Genomic DNA, 16,397 nt, shown 5'->3' with positions numbered 1-16,397 from the left:
AAATATAGAAGTCCCTTTATGTATGATACTTAAATTATTAGCCTTTTACACCTGTTTCCTGAATTGCGAGAAACTACTCTCAATTAGTGATTCTATTGAGAAACCATTCATGAATTAATAATTGTTTACTGGTTTTAAACAAAGAATGATAACATTTTTACTATTGCTGAGGAGGCTGATGTAAAATTAAATATTCATGAAAAGTGTGGCAAGATGCTTCATTTACTGTTAACTGAAAGCCTGGTTAGGAGGTGTTAGCTGGCTAGGGTAATGCTGGATTTGAGAAGATGCCCTGTGGTGTATACATAAAGATCATATCTCACTTCTTTCTTTCCTTGTGGATTAAATAACCAACAGGTAAGAAAATTAATCTGTCTCTCCATGCACTCCTTGGGTCATGTTCTGTGAATTATTAGGTGCTGTCAGTCAGTGTAAACCTAGACCTACAGTAGATGTTTTAGTTACGAGATATAATCAAGTACTGTAGATGTTTTGTCCATATCTAGTTTGCATATTTTTGTATTATTTTCAATTCAAAATGCAATTAAATCCCCAAACAAAATGCACACATGTAAATAGTTACTCAAAAGAGACAGGAATATGTTACAATATATACATTTTTCCCAGGTCTGTGTGAGCAGAACTTAACCTACTGATTTATTGATGTTTAAGTACATGGATATTTCCGATCAAATCATTCATAGTCCCAGTGATCCGAATCTGAACCACTTAAGTACTGACATTTTTTAACTTATCTTTTTTATATATTAGTTCAAATCGAGAAGGAAGAGTTGAAACACAACCGCATAACACTGTGAAGTAGAAAAGCTTAATCACAAAGTATATATATATCTCATTGTTATCAGGAGTCACACAATGACCGCGATTATAATCACCACATGAAAATGCCACCGGAAAACTTTCAAATCTGTAAAATTAATTAAATTGTTTACGAGCAGTGGGCTTTTCTTGAGATTTGATAATACTTTTAAAGAGGTTTGAAAAAAATAGCCTGGTTATACAGTATGTTCTAGAGCAAACGAGAAGATAATGCAAATTTCGGATTGCACTTCACTTGGTGATGAATATTAACCGAGTTTTAAATTAAATGTCAGAAGACAGCTCGCATAAGACAAGCTCGCGGCTGAAACATCCCCTTAGGGCAAAAAAATCTCGTGACTCCTCCTTTCATTACATCTGGATTTAGGTGGTAAGTCCGAGAACACTGGGCTAGAGGTCTAATTTCATCTGATGTACTGTATAGTGAGACCGCTCTCAACACGGTGTCAAACCAACTGAGAATCCCTATCACTCAACAAAAATACCAGGTTTGGTCTTGCACAGAAACCAGAAATAGCAAGAGCAGCGGTTAAACGTCAGAATAACAAAGGAGCCTCTAAAGACTTATCCCTGCCGAGGCTTGACATTGCGTTTGAACTTCATTTGCGCAGCAGATTTATGCTTGTATATATAGAGAAAACGGGCATTCTCTAAACGGGAAATTTCTTGTGTAAGACAATGCCTTATATCATTGGCTGAGAGCACTATAGTTAAAAATGCTTCCTTGGGTGAAAAAGTCTGCTGCGGAAAGGAAATAAAATGAGGATGAACAGTGAATTTAGAAAGTTATGAGCACGTCCACTTAGAATGAGTTTATATTTAGCCGCTTCAAAAAAAAAAAAGAAGAGCAGTTTTCAGTCAAAAATCAATCACACGTGGAGAGGGAAAGTTGGATATATCTTCAAGGAAAGTCTGTGCTGCCTCGAAGACAGCTTTGAACGTCTCTAGTCACACTACTTCAGAGCTTGGGGTCGCTGATAATTTGAAGCTCTCAGTTTCAGCCGCTATGAGAAACTAAATCTGATCTCGGTATTTCAGTTTTGGACAGATACGATTAAAAAACGAAGACAAAGGAAATATGAAAAATCGACAATCTCTCTAGAAAAAGAGTAATCACTGCCTAGCAATTAGTCTTTGGTTTTATTTTGAATAGTTTCCATGCGGCTATTTCGAGCAGCTTCTGTCGCGCAAAGTGAAAGCACTTTCCATATGTCTAATTGTTGATAGAATAGTGAACTTGCAGCAGAAAACACATTTTTATTGAGTCCAGATTTCTCAAACCATATTTCTGTTGTGCTACCTAGAGTCAGAGCGAAGAGTGTATTAACATTGCAGACACGGGAGTTTCGCATGAGGCTCTGCATTTCAAGGCATGGACAATTCACGCGAATTTGACTCCGTTTCAGGACCAAGGACAGATCCACATCCAAGCTGTGGCAATTCGAACTGAGCAGGAATACGCGGACAGCTTGAGCGCAGAACCCAAGCCTGGACAAGTCCACACATGGAGTAGTTTAAATTCACCGAGAAAACCGATTCCGAATTGCACAGGTAAGGATACTTTTTGTTTTTCTTTAATTCGGCTTACACACGCATTACGTTTGAAACCGTTAATAATATTGTAAAATGTACAGTAACAGCTATCATTTTATTAGGATACATAAGCTTGCTCATCCGAGGAATAGTGCTCTAGGAATATCGACAATCATTCGGATAGGAAAATTCTTCGATCTTTATTAAACACTTCTAACAACGTTTTGGAAATATATACAGGTAAACTGCATATACCGTACAGTATGTATGTAATTCATACAAACCAGACGGGCTGTTGGAAGATTTCACTCTTCTTCATTCTAATTTAACACCTGTTTTATATCGTAATCAAATGCTATCTTTTTTATTGATGGTAATCTATATAAATAGGTTTATGATTAAGATTAATGTCTCTCAACTTTTAAGTTGTGAAGTGACAATTATTCTCATACCAAAATTAACGTATGCAGGGCAGTGCATTAAAAAAATCATACTGTATACTCCACATATGATATTTATTTACCCTCTGGGTTTGAATATAATGAATATATTGGTCACTGGTCAACAACATCCTATTAGTTTAAACAAGGTCAAGGTAGAACTCTGGAGTACAGTGCAGGGCTGAAGCATACCTTTTTTGCTACTTTGACTTGAATGCAACATTAAGAATGTTTATTTTATAAAGTAAATTGAAATAAAGTAAATTTTATAAAGTAAATTGAAGTTGTTGATTCAGTCTCATCACACTCAATACAAGTGTAATGTGTCTATCTCTGCATCTGTATATACACTATTAATTTCAATGACACAAAGCCAGTGCAGAGTTCTGTACTTGGAACATGAGGTCTGGTAAAAGATGTAAAGTACACACACCCTTTCCACACCTTAGTGCAAAGATTTTCCAAATATTTACCAATTAAATAGTAGCTTGTCTTTTTATCTCACAAAACACATAGAACAAGAACTTTGGATTTAATACTTACAATATGTTCATTAATAGTGAAAGATAAAGACAATGAAAGCACTTTGCATGTTTTATTACATGCTGTTACTAATTGCTTGTGAATTGGTGGTTGTGATTGTAATGAGCTTTCTGCTACATACCCTTTGGTGGATAATGTAAAGGAAAAAGCATGCTATCAAATTCACCTTACAGGAGTGCAGTATATGTTTTATTTAGTTCAAGTCAAGTCAAGAAATCGATGGCGTTCCATTATAGAGCAATGTCTGTGATTATAATAAATTGTTAGTGGGGACAGTTTTATAAGGTTATTCATCCAAATGGAGTAATGTTGCATTTATAGTGCTTACTCTTACTGTGCATTTACATAGTAATTGAGGTTGAGTGAATGTAAATAATCCAGAAACATGTTTTTCTGATCATGGCTAAGGCTATATACAGTATCAGATTACTCATCTGTGAAGTTGCCATCAATTCTTTACATGTACTTTCTGAAAACATAAACAGAACATGACTACTTAGCATTCTTAGCATATTCTTAGCATATACAGTAAAATGAAATAAAAGCAGATAATAATCAAAACACTGTAAAAGCCTAGAGCAATTTATCCAATGGTAAAAAATACTTCAACCATTTTGAAAAACTAATTGGTAACAGAATCACGACAGGAGAGCCACAGACCTTTCTGAATGGCTCAGCAGTACCACAATAACTAAATTAAATGTGTTTTAAAATATGGATGTCACAGTATGGAAAAGTTAGTTGACTGTTTTTTTTAAATTATTAGAATATCCTAATGAAAATTAATGTTAATTGCTGATTGCTTGATAATATACAATAAACAGTAACTATCTGCTAAGGTTGAATTTGCAATTGATACCTCATTAGAAATAAGACGAGCAACTGTAATCCCAACAGAGAAAATGAATGATGTTTGATGAATTCTATGATATTTAATCATCAAAGCAGTCAGAAAAGACTTTCATTATTAATAGTGATTGTAGACTATTTTACTCAAAGGAAATTGTTTTCTAATTCATACAATAAAGCTGCTTGTAGTTAAACATCTCATGATCAGACCTTATACTTGTAAAATGGGTTAAAACTATGTGAACAACACAAAATAGCTATAGATAACAATACATAATTATCACAATTTCTTGTCTCAGTTTGGAGTGCTGTGACATTAACCTTTAATATGACTTCAATTCACTTCCCTTGTAATTGATTCAACATGGAAGGGATGAGCTTTTTTGAAAGTGTAGCATCTCACCCCATGCGGAAGAGAATTCATGACACACAATCCCACTAGATTCATAACAGCAAGGAGAGATCATATGAAGGAGTGCGTATTTATAACTCAGCAGCAGCAGCAGTTTCTTTCAAACTTTAGTTCACATACATCTTTTGTATGGAAATGTGGTGTGCTTGTCAAAAATACTGTTTTTCTGATATTATAGCCCATGTGTTGACAATATGTGTGTATAGGGAGAAAGGTGGTGTCTTATCTCTAACTTAAGCATATTAAACAGCATTTAAACCTGAACATGAGAATACTACCTTGGGCACTCTTGCAACTTAAAGCACAACCTTTGCCTTTCTTTAATAAAATTATTAATTTATGCCTCAATTGATTCTGCATGCCTGCATATTTTGCTTATTTATCTAGCAGAAACATTAGTGAGTTCATGCATGATAGCAGTACTGTACTGTGTATGCATACTGTCTGCATACTGTATGTGACGCAGTACATATTTCGAAATGTCTGTTGTACATATCTGTGTGTAGTGTTATGCTCTTTTTGTTTCTTATTAGTAGGTGGCAAAGGCAGACTATACACTTATTAAATATTTTATGTGTACAGTATATTTATGAATAAACAGTGCATTATGAGAGTATTCACATCCACGCATTTCATATTTTGTTGCTTTAAAGCTTGCACTCACAACACTTTAAAGTAACAACTAATATTAACATTCAAAGCGAAAACCAAAAAGACGTAAGAACAGTAATTAATATTAAAAATGGAAATATCATGATTGCTCAAGTATTCAAACCCCTTGCTGTGGCACACCCAGGTTAATGTAGGTGCACAAAACTACCTTAATAAAGCACACAATTACTTAAGTGATGTCTGTGTGCAATAATAGTGGTTAACATGATTTCTGAATAAATATGTGTCCCTGTAAGATCCTTCAGTCTGGTATTTCAAGCAACAGTTCAACCATGAAGACCAAGGATCTTCATGAACAATGCAGAAATGTAATGTAATTGTATAAAGCCACACTCCAAGAGGCGAGTATTAAACATTTCAAGGTCCCTTACTACAGTATCTCTTTGAGCATAGTGAAGTCAATCATTAAGAAGAATAACACACACAGGCACTGCCTAGATCAGGCTGTCCCTTCAAACTAAGCAGTCGGTCAAGGAGGAATCCTTTGGATACTGTATGCCACTGTGAGGCGGAGACTTTGAGACTGTTAGAGTTCAGTGGCAGAGATGGGGGAAAGCATTCATGGGTCAACAATATCCCAGTCTCTCCACTAAGGAGACTTGTATAGTCCCCACAAAAAAACTACAGATACATCTCAAATCCTACAGTAAATGGAGTTTACAACAAAATGCCTAATTGATACTGCATATGTGTGGCATAAAGGTTTTAAGGTCAGACAAGACAAAATTAGAACTTTTTGGTCTAATTGCAAAACATTACATCAGTCACATACCCAGCATATTGCATTACTCATCACTCATCAGCAGGGAGTGAGGAACTTGTCATGACTGATGGGAACATCTATGAAGAAAAGTACTGGCAAATCATAGAGGAACACCTACTTCAGATCTCTGAGTCTGGGACAAAAAACATATTTCAGCAGGACAATGATCCAAAGGCACAAGACCAAAGCTATGTTGGGTGGTTAAAGAATAAGAAAGCGAATGTCCTTTAGTGACCCAGTCCAAGTCCTGATTAGAATCTTTTTCAAGCGAACTGAGAGAGCATGAGCAAATCTCCTAAGAAGAAAAGGCAAAAAATGTTCCAAGGTAGTGGAAAAAAGTGGTAGAGAGTTACCCTGAACAACTTATGCCTGTAATTGCTGTCAAAGGTGCTTCCACCAAACATTCAGCTCATGGGTCTGACTATTTATGTAAGCAGCATATTTTTTTTTCTCTTTGGCTTTTGCTGACATTTGCTGTAACTTTATCTTACCCTTAGCAATCTTTGGTTTTAGCTATAGGGTTTTGAATTAAATAGGTTTAAGAAAATGTTACAAGTCACAAAGTGGGAAACCATAGGAACAGGGAACAGTATATACAGTATCTCTAATGCTTAAAATGTCTGCTTGTGTCTAAATTTGGGTAGTTTTAACTTCCTGATGATGTGGGTTCAATCTGAATTGTAGTATTTAAGGATGCATGCTTTTGTTAGTTGATTAACTGGTATCTGAAGACGAATGTGTGACTGCTGATGGCTTATTTGAAAGCTGTTTTATGTAGACAGCACACCTTCATAGAGGCTACTTACATTGCTAAAATAATATTCCTAGTCCTTTACTTCTTTACCACAATTTTCCCAGATGGTGTTATACTGTGGATATTGACCTCTGTCAAATGAAGTGTGACCATGTGGTTTTTACATTTAGCTAGTATTCACACTGTATACAGTAGCACTGTACTGTATATTGTGTATCATGTCTCACCAAAGGCTGGGAGCTGACTCAACATTGACATATTGTACAGTATACTGTGAGACATTTACTGTATGTCTCTGATCTTTTTATCACTGTTTTTCTTTTATTTCGTACTGTTGTTATAGAAATTACTATTCCATCCACACAATGGCCCCTTTTAACCCTTAGCTGCATAACTCTGCTATATCCCTGTAGATGTCTTTCTCTGCCTCGATGCCAGAGGTTTGTTGTCGTTTTGAAGTCGATTGCGATCAAATACTTTTAGTGACTTTTATCATTCTCGATAATACGTTGTCATTTCTCTTATATTTCTTTAGCTTGTGTCTTTTAATTTGGATTTTGCACCATCTGTAGTTATGCAGTGATTTTTCTCTTTGCTTTCTCTGTGTTCAAAGACACATACATACTGTTCTCACATAGCAAATGACAAATAGGTCTTATGTCACTGGGGAGCGCCAAATTTGGAAATGAGACATTTTTTCAAGCTTTCTTGACTTACCAGTATTTCATTATGATTAGGTGTACTGTAGTGCTCTACAAAAATATGTTTCAATATAGTTTGAAAGGCCAGTGAGGTTTGTGACTGCAGTTTATTTATCTTCTATTTATTTGTTCAACTTGTATACAGTATGTGATGCTGTTGGTCTTTAGCCAGATGAAAGTACATTTGACCGCATGTGTAGACAAAAGACTGAAGACACCACTGATTGATGTTGGACTCCAATGCCTGTATTCTCCATTTAACCAAACTTAACCAAACTTTGTTTGCACATAGGGATAATTTCTTGCCTGGAAACAAAAAAACACTATTCATTTTATCTGTGACACTATTTATTTATGCATACTTTTGTGTTAATATTTGGTCTGTGTTGGGAACTACAGCATACATAGAAACTGTGTTTTGATTGTGGTATTCTGCAATTTGGAATATTATTTCAAAGTAATTGTTATTTATTAAGCACACCCTTAAAAATAAAATTTGAATTTGGGAACATAATTTATAAAGATGTATTATATATGTTTGGATTTAATCAAAAGTGTACAGTAAGTGCACATATCACAATGTAAAACAATATTCTAAAATACAGTATAATAGTGACAGGGCTTAAATATCCAATTGTGTATTAAGATGCAATCATAGCCTCTATTCTCATTAATTGTTTTTTTGGCTCATAGTAATTTTTTATGATTAATTTTATGGACCATATCTACAGTGCTATAACTGTTTTATTATGTACACAGTATATCACAGTAATTAGTGCAATATTTTTTTTCAGTGGGACCAAATTTATCTCATACACAAAAGCAGGAATAAAAAAAAAGTCGAAAACTCACAATTCTAAAAATAATTAAATAATTATTTCAGGACATTAAGAACAGATAAAATAATATTAGTGTTTACAGTATGTTTATGTATGTAATTTAATAATAATTGCTTGCACTTACAGTATATAGCGCTTTTCTGGACACACCGCTCAAAGCACTTTACAGGTAATGAAGACTCCCCTCCACCACCACCAATGTGCAGTTATGTTTATGTTTCAGTTTTTTTTAAAGTTTTTTTTTTCTTAAAGGGGTCGCAAACTTAATGTAATTTACAGGTTTTGGAGTGTCTAAAGGTGTGAGAGGTGAAAGGAGTCTATGTCTCCTGTTTTCACAGGATTCTGGTTCCTGGAAGATACCCGTCGAATCGACAAGAGTAAAAAATGGGTATCAGGGTAATAGGAATTTAGTCATTTTAGGCGAGACTATTTTAACATTTGATTGACCAATCAATCAAACAGATTAACATATGTACAAATACTGTAGGTTTCTTAAAAACATGCAAACCCCAGGCTTAGCATGTACTGTAAATCACAGTCACGCCAGATTTCATGTCCAGGACAACTCAGATACCCATGAATAAAGAAAGACAGAAATATAATAATAATAATAATAATAATTGCTTACACTTATATAGCACTTTTCTGGATACTCCACTCAAAGCGCTTTACAGGTAATGGGGACTCCCCTCCAGCACCACCAGTGTGCAGCCCCCACCTGGATGATGCGATGGCAGCCATAGTGCGCCAGAACACTCACCACACATCGGCTTTTAGTGGGGAGGAGAACAGAGTGATGAAACCAATTCATAGATGGAGATTATTAGGAGGCCATGATTGGTAAGGGCCAATGGGAAATTTGGCCAGGATGCCAAGGTTACACCCCTACACTTCAAAAAATGCCCTGGGATTTTTAATGGCCACAGAGAGTCGGACCTCGGTTTTACGTTTCATCCAAAAGACAGAGCGAAGGACAGTCACTATACTGGGGCATTAGGACCCACATGGACCGCAGGGTGAGGGCCCTCTGCTGGCCCCACTAACACCTCTTCCAGCAGCAACCTTACTTTTTCTCAGGAGGTCTCTTATCCAGGTACTGACCAGACTCACAACTGTTTAGCTTCAGTGGTTGTGAGTTGCAGGGTGATATGGCTGCTGGCTAAATATAGCATGAGGACTGGAGGAAAAAAGTAGTCAAGACCTCTCGTTGTCTTTAGTCAACTGCTATCAGGTTTCTCCAAGTGGTGGTACAGAACTGGACTAGGCAGACTTCATATGGTCAGGGGTCTCGCAGGCTTTCATATACTGTACATTGGTAGTGGATTCTCCTCTAATAATCACTAACTCTCCTGTAGGGGGATGTTGAGTCCATAGCATGTCCGATGTATCTTTTGGAATGATCTGTTGGCTTGAGACTGGCTTCTGAAATACATCAAAATGAACGAGCATTTACTTTCTGTTAAGATACCTGTCCTAAATGAACATATGTCAAATAATTTTTAAAAAAGTTAGATTTTCATAAACAAGAAAAATGCCGTGCTTAAATAGTTAAACTGTAAGTTTTCAGTTCAGGCATTTTCTTGGAGTGAAGACGCTCTGATCCTCTATTTAGAAGCTTACGAAACCAGCTTCCAGCACGAAGCTCTTTAGTCCAAATGGAATCCACTTCACCTGTATCAGTGCAGAAAGCAAGGCTGCTTCAAGAGATAACCCACAGATGATTGCATACTGGCACTGTTAACAAGAGGAAGCTTAAAGAAGAGTGCATGACACAGCCTCTGCTGAAACCTTTGACTTTCCAGATTGAAATAGTGTGCAGAACGTCCATCCGTGTTGCAGAACTGCTTATCGGAGGTAAAGTGTGTAAAACATCACCTTATCTGTGTTATACACAACTGCAATGAACAGAGTAGGCTGACTTTATAGGTCCAGCAGCACTCACAGTAGTACAGTTTATCTGAAGACAATGAAACCTTAACAATTTCCCCTCAGTAGTGTTTGATCGTTTTTTTCTGCCTCTGAAGAAAGCAAATATGCAAAATAATGACTAAAGCATTACTTTTATACAAGTCTCTAAATCTGTATGTAGTGAGTAGTTTCTAGTTTGGGTTAATTGTAAATACAATTGTAAATACAATTAACCTAATGTATGGAACACCTGAATAAATAAGGAATTGAAATGGTTTTGCTTACTGCTGAAAACAATACCTAAAGAAGAGCAATAAAAGGTTGATTTTTAAGAGATTCCTTGGCATTTAGCCAAGGTTAATGATAGAACACTAAAATTTGTCATTCCTTTAGAGTCAAAGACCTACTGTATTTAAAAAACCCTAATATGATTCCAAATTATGACATTCAACCCTGGTTTTAAAAGGCAGCTCTTTGCTCATCTTATATTTTGTAGTTATTCTCCAAAAACATTGCATGTTTACTGCTACTGTACATCACACCTAGGAAGTACCAGATTTTAAATTAGTTTTTTTTATTAAACTTTGATTTGCACAATATTTTTTGTCATTATTTATAACCTTTTGTGGTTAGTTTTTTCTTTCTCTTTTCTCTTTTTTTAGTTTCTTAGTTTTCTGTAAGCGAACAGTATAATCTGGATATATACTGGTTCTGACAGTTAGCAAATGAAAATGTGAACGTTAGAACTGGGATATAATACAAATAACAGCTATAAATATATAAGGTGCAACCAAACTCTTTTGAATGGTACTACAGAATATCAAACTGATATTTTTATATATGATGTAGACCTCAGTCCTGAAATTAAATTTGTTTGGGATGAAACTCTTTTCAAAGTCCATAATGCATTTGATATTTTTTTCCTGAGTACAGAAAATAGAAAAGTTGTATTTCCACTCTTATTTCTTGGTGTCAAATGCCCCTGATCTCTGTAAAAGCTATACATTTGCAATCAGTTTGTGAAAATGAAAGGCAATTCACAGGTTTATGATCACAATGTAAAAAAAAACAATGTGTGACAAGTGACATTCCACTTGCCTAGAAGAGCAAAATTGCATTTCAGCAGAATAGGCAGGAACCTTATTATGATCGCCAGATGACAAAAAAAAAATCTTGCAGTTATTGAATCAGTCAGGAGAAATGCAATCAGATATTTCCCTGTTCTTAAAGGAATGTCCTACACTGACAGGTAAAAATACCTGAATCTTTTTTAGTCTTGAACAGAGAAGAAGACATTCGCCTGATGGATTTCTTCAGAATCGACAGTGAAACATTTTCCAAAGGACACAAATAGAAGAGATGAAGAAATGCATTTAAAATTGAGAAGACAAGGCACTTTTTAAATCAAAGGGTTGTTGGAGTCGAGGACAAGTGTCCAGCCACATGTCCTTGACACTGATAACCTGTAAGGAGGTTTGGACCAATTATCCACTAGCAATCAAACATGTTGGATCTAATGATTTCCTCTCATTTGCAACCTTATGTTCTTCTGTTCTGACGTAGAATAGGAGTCTGTGACAGGACTGGTAGGTAAAGTTTTCTTACTCTGTATGATGCAAAAATTGCTCATTTATGTATGGCACTGTCCTGTACGCCAGCTGTATTTCTAACAACTGAGTACTTGCTGTATGTTAGAACAGATCCCAGAATAACAAATTTTGACAGTCACATTTTTTGAAGCTTCCTCATTTTATTGTTGTAGATCCTTAAACTCCAGATCTTTATGTGGTCAGTACCAGCCTACTTCCAAAGCATAATCACATTAGCAAAAATAAAAACAGCACCTTTTTCTAATCACTGTTCATCCAGAAATTAACCCAATACATTTATGGAGGAAGGCAAAGCAACCAGTATGTAAATTTATATTTTTCTCTGTTCCCCCAGGTGCTATATAACAGAAATTGGTAAACTGTGATAGCTACAACAACTGGATTAAAATGCAATAAAACAAGCCATTATTACCCATTGCAAGAAAATCACGTGTTAATGGGGTCCTTATTTTGTATTCTTTTTTGTTACACACACAAATGTGATTTTGATCTAAAATTATTTTAGTTATTCCATCCTGAAGTCATGCTGTTGTAGTATCGAAATATAGCTTCTAGGTGAAATGCCCAGACAGATCACTGTCATGAGAAAATGCAATGCACAACTCTTATCAAAAGGCATTGACTATTTTGTCTGATTATCAGACAGATAGATTTGTTTAAGACATTAATCAGTTTTATGGTTATTAAGAGAAAATAGGATATAGCATGTGCATCCAGCATTTAAGGATGTATCTGATTGCAAAAGTTAAATGATTTACATAATATATATTTTTAATAATAAGTGTAGCAATGGTAGTAGTAAACCAAACATTTTCTTTTTCTAATAAATAGTGCGTCATCTAAACTATATGTCTGTAATCAAACATTCAACAAATGATAAGTCTGAGATGTAAAAAATAAGAAGTTCAAAAAATCTTTTAAATATATCTATTAGTGTGTCTTGGAAAGTCAAAAATCTATTCCTAATCTGAAAAAGCAGATCTTATCTTTATGTGTTCAATAGGATATTGTCCAACATTGGAAATGTACTGTACATTTTGGTTCAAAAAAGCTTGCTTTTTTGTACAACCTACAGCAATTGATTCATATTGGGTCGTAAACATTTTTGTAAGCAGTCTGCCGAATCTGGAACCTGGAATCAGATCTGTTAAATTAAAAAAAAATTGGTAAAAAAAAACAACCAAACATTTTCTTTTTCTAATAAATAGTGCGTCATCTAAACTATATGTCTGTAATCAAACATTCAACAAATGATAAGTCTGAGATGTAAAAAATAAGAAGTTCAAAAAATCTTTTAAATATATCTATTAGTGTGTCTTGGAAAGTCAAAAATCTATTCCTAATCTGAAAAAGCAGATCTTATCTTTATGTGTTCAATAGGATATTGTCCAACATTGGAAATGTACCGTACATTTTGGTTCAAAAAAGCTTGCTTTTTTGTACAACCTACAGCAATTGATTCATATTGGGTCGTAAACATTTTTGTAAGCAGTCTGCCGAATCTGGAACCTGGAATCAGATCTGTTAAATTAAAAAAAAATTGGTAAAAAAAAACAACCAAACATTTGACAAAGAACAAACCAAACAAATACAGTAGTGCATCTGGAAATGATTTAGGGATCAGTAACAGTGAATCTTAGACAGAAAGTCCTTCTGGTAAATCTTCCATTTCAAGATCCTCACATCAAAGCAGAATCATTCTGTGTCAGCTCTTTTTGGCAAGGTGACAGAACATGGAGGTACTGAGATACAAGCTTTGACCTGTGTCCACTGAGGAAGGATTGACAAATACCTCTGAGGTTTTTACTTTCAGTGTTCTGTCATCTATCCAAGGCCCTGTGTATCTTAATATTTTGTCAAAGCTGTGTTTATTACAGTACAGGGAAAAAACCCCAAACAAAACTGTTTCTACATTAGGTCCTGCTGTGACAGGGTTAGCAAGTACTGTCAGGCAATATTAATTGAGCAAGCAAATCATTTTGCCTTATTTCTGAGTGCATGAAATGGTGATGAACCATATACATTATTATTATCATCATCGACATCATCTTTGAGATATGCTATGACACTCTTTGCTTGCTACCAGATGAAATACACAGCAGAATGATTAATGATAGCAATATCACCAATCTTTTTGAAACAGGGTAGCTTTGACACTGACACCATTTCACAATTTGAAGCTAATGTAATTTTAATTCACACACATCATACATATGATGAATATCAGCCATAACACCTCTCTAGTTTTTGTTGTTTTGAGATGTATTCATTTCTGTTCCAAATGTACAGTATGTTTTTGTAAATATTATAGAAATACTTTATATAACATATCTTTTATGTGCATTCAAAGCCTGTTATAAATGTACAGTATTTATTCTGTCAGAACTACAGTGTTGCAAATCCAATTTAGATGATACTCTTTGTGAACAACAGAATGTGAGATTGTGTTCAGACTAAAAACATGTTACTTTATTTAAACAATTTATTTAAATAATTGCTTCTGAACTTCATTAAGCTTTTGTGTAGATTTGAGAAATAGTGTTTTAAAAATGAAAGGTAAAGCATTTTAACTTAACTTTCATTAACAAGCTTAATATGAATTATGAATGAATCAAGCTGGATGAAATCATGGAGGACAGGTAAATTGTCAGAAGTTAGCTAATCTTTTATACAATTGCTCCTGACATCAACAGTGTGAGTACAGCTGTGGTGTGTAGGTAAAATCAATTTGTTTTATTGTTTTTGAATTTTTGTTTTTCTGCCAGTGGAGTCAGAGCTGATTTTAAAATTCAGGCCATTTCAAACGCATATTCCAACACATGGTGACAGAACACAGGGCCAACACAGAGTATGCCAAGCAAGTCTGTGAGAGTGTGTGAGTGTTGAATGCAAACTGAGGCCCTTTTCTGTCAGCTCAAACAGTTGGAGTTTTGTCATACTGTCAGAGCTAGGTTACTCTCAGAGAGGGTTTGTGGAAAAGCCCAGCAGCTAGCCCTGCTCTTGTCATAGTTTACTGGTTAATAAAAAAGCACTTCCCTTCAAAAAAGGAGCTTCAGTCTCCTATACCATCCGAATATCCATTACCCTGTCACCAGCCATCAAACTGTATGTCCTAATGAGGCAACAGGAGGGGAGACAAGGGTATGAATATAGATGAAGGAATCAAAGTTGTTAAGTGTAATTAGTGACCAAGGGAGAAAGATGCATGATCTTTGGCTAGTGCTTTCCTTGACACATGTTGAGAGGATAGGGAGGGGGGAAGTGATTATGTCAATCAAGAAAATATCATCTTCTAAAACTGTTCTGGTTTGTCAGCAAGCATTTGAAATCCCCCAACTGAATTTAAACCAGTTATAGTAAATGCATACAGCCTTGAAACACTACCACAGTCCTCAACTATAGAGGAGAGAGGTAGAGATAGACGATACTGGTAGAAATGGATTTGTACGTGACTTGTATACCATTATAAGCTTTCCTCTTTCTATCACTTTAGTTTTCTTTACTCAGCCCATTTATATAGAAACTAAATTTTACATAAATAATGTCTTGAATAGACATAGGTCTTTCCACCATGAGGCCAATAAATTCTTTTGATGAGTAAATGTTGATTTGATGAAAGTCAGTATAGTAATATTTTGATAACTGTCCTTAAAGATCTGAATATATTGTTGGCCTTGAGAATACTACCCAAGAGACACTCAGTGAGTCCCAGGCAGGCTGTGACATTTGTCTGTGTGCAAGGATGTAATGTAAGCAGGTCATGTTGATGAGCTAGACTTTAGGAATAGATTACCAAAACACGATGGAATATGCCGGTTAGAGAAATAGATGAAAGACAAGAGGTCATGTGTAGGAGGAGAAGAGTTGCACGATGGCTCATTAAAGCAAATCGAAAGCATTTGAAAATGAAGATTAAATTGGTGCCTGAGAATTTCCCTGCTATCTGACGAAGATGACATCTGCAGCTTTGTGCAATCTGATAATTCTGCTTGGGTGTGAAGTGCATGCCTGATTGCCTCGGAGCACAGTCAGACAGAAGGTAGTGTATGTCAGGGGAAATATACATTTGGTAGCTCAGAATTACATGTATTGCTTCTATCCTCACACATTCTCCTCTCCTCCTCTCCCCATCTATTGTATTGGAAACACCTGTGTGGCAAAGTGTACAAGAACAGTGAACACGTGTAGAATTCCAAACACAAGTGGCTAAGGGGGAGCTGAAAATGGAAGTGACACTGTATGTATTTCATATGAGATAATAATGTAAGATTTCAATTATGTATGTGGTATGAACAAAACTCCTGTCCAATCTCATTGTCCTACACCACAACAAGCCTGTATGTAAGATGGCATGAGTTCCCATGGTGACCATGTGACTCCATGTTTGCTTTGAGGCAGGATGGAATTTTAAAAAAATGCCCTTCAATTGAAAAATGTTAATTTGTGTTTTCAGCATTCTGCCTTTGCTAGGATTTGCTAGGATTAAAACTGATTTTTTCCAATAAATGTGTAATGCTTATTTCTGTGGTGATT

The 16,397-nt window shown here is 35.4% G+C and overlaps 1 protein-coding gene across 2 annotated transcripts in view; it reads left to right on the top strand.

The window, feature by feature from the left end:
- Positions 1 to 1,425: 1,425 nt before the first annotated feature.
- LOC148835231 (metabotropic glutamate receptor 2-like) overlaps positions 1,426 to 16,397 on the top strand; it is a 62,571-nt gene continuing 47,599 nt past the window's right edge. Inside the window, exon 1 of one of the 2 annotated variants that reach the window (XM_088916842.1) lies at positions 1,426 to 2,391. The gene's annotated coding sequence lies outside the window, so the exon portion shown is untranslated. The remainder of the gene's footprint in view (positions 2,392 to 16,397) is intronic. The other variant, XM_088916841.1, reaches the window with a different exon arrangement.

Source organism: Atractosteus spatula, chromosome 5 (assembly GCF_055471065.1).
Source record: "Atractosteus spatula isolate fAtrSpa1 chromosome 5, fAtrSpa1.hap1, whole genome shotgun sequence".
Taxonomy (NCBI): Eukaryota; Metazoa; Chordata; class Actinopteri; order Semionotiformes; family Lepisosteidae; genus Atractosteus; species Atractosteus spatula.
Note: the sequence above shows the minus strand (reverse complement) of the source record. Positions and strands in the feature narration are given on the sequence as shown.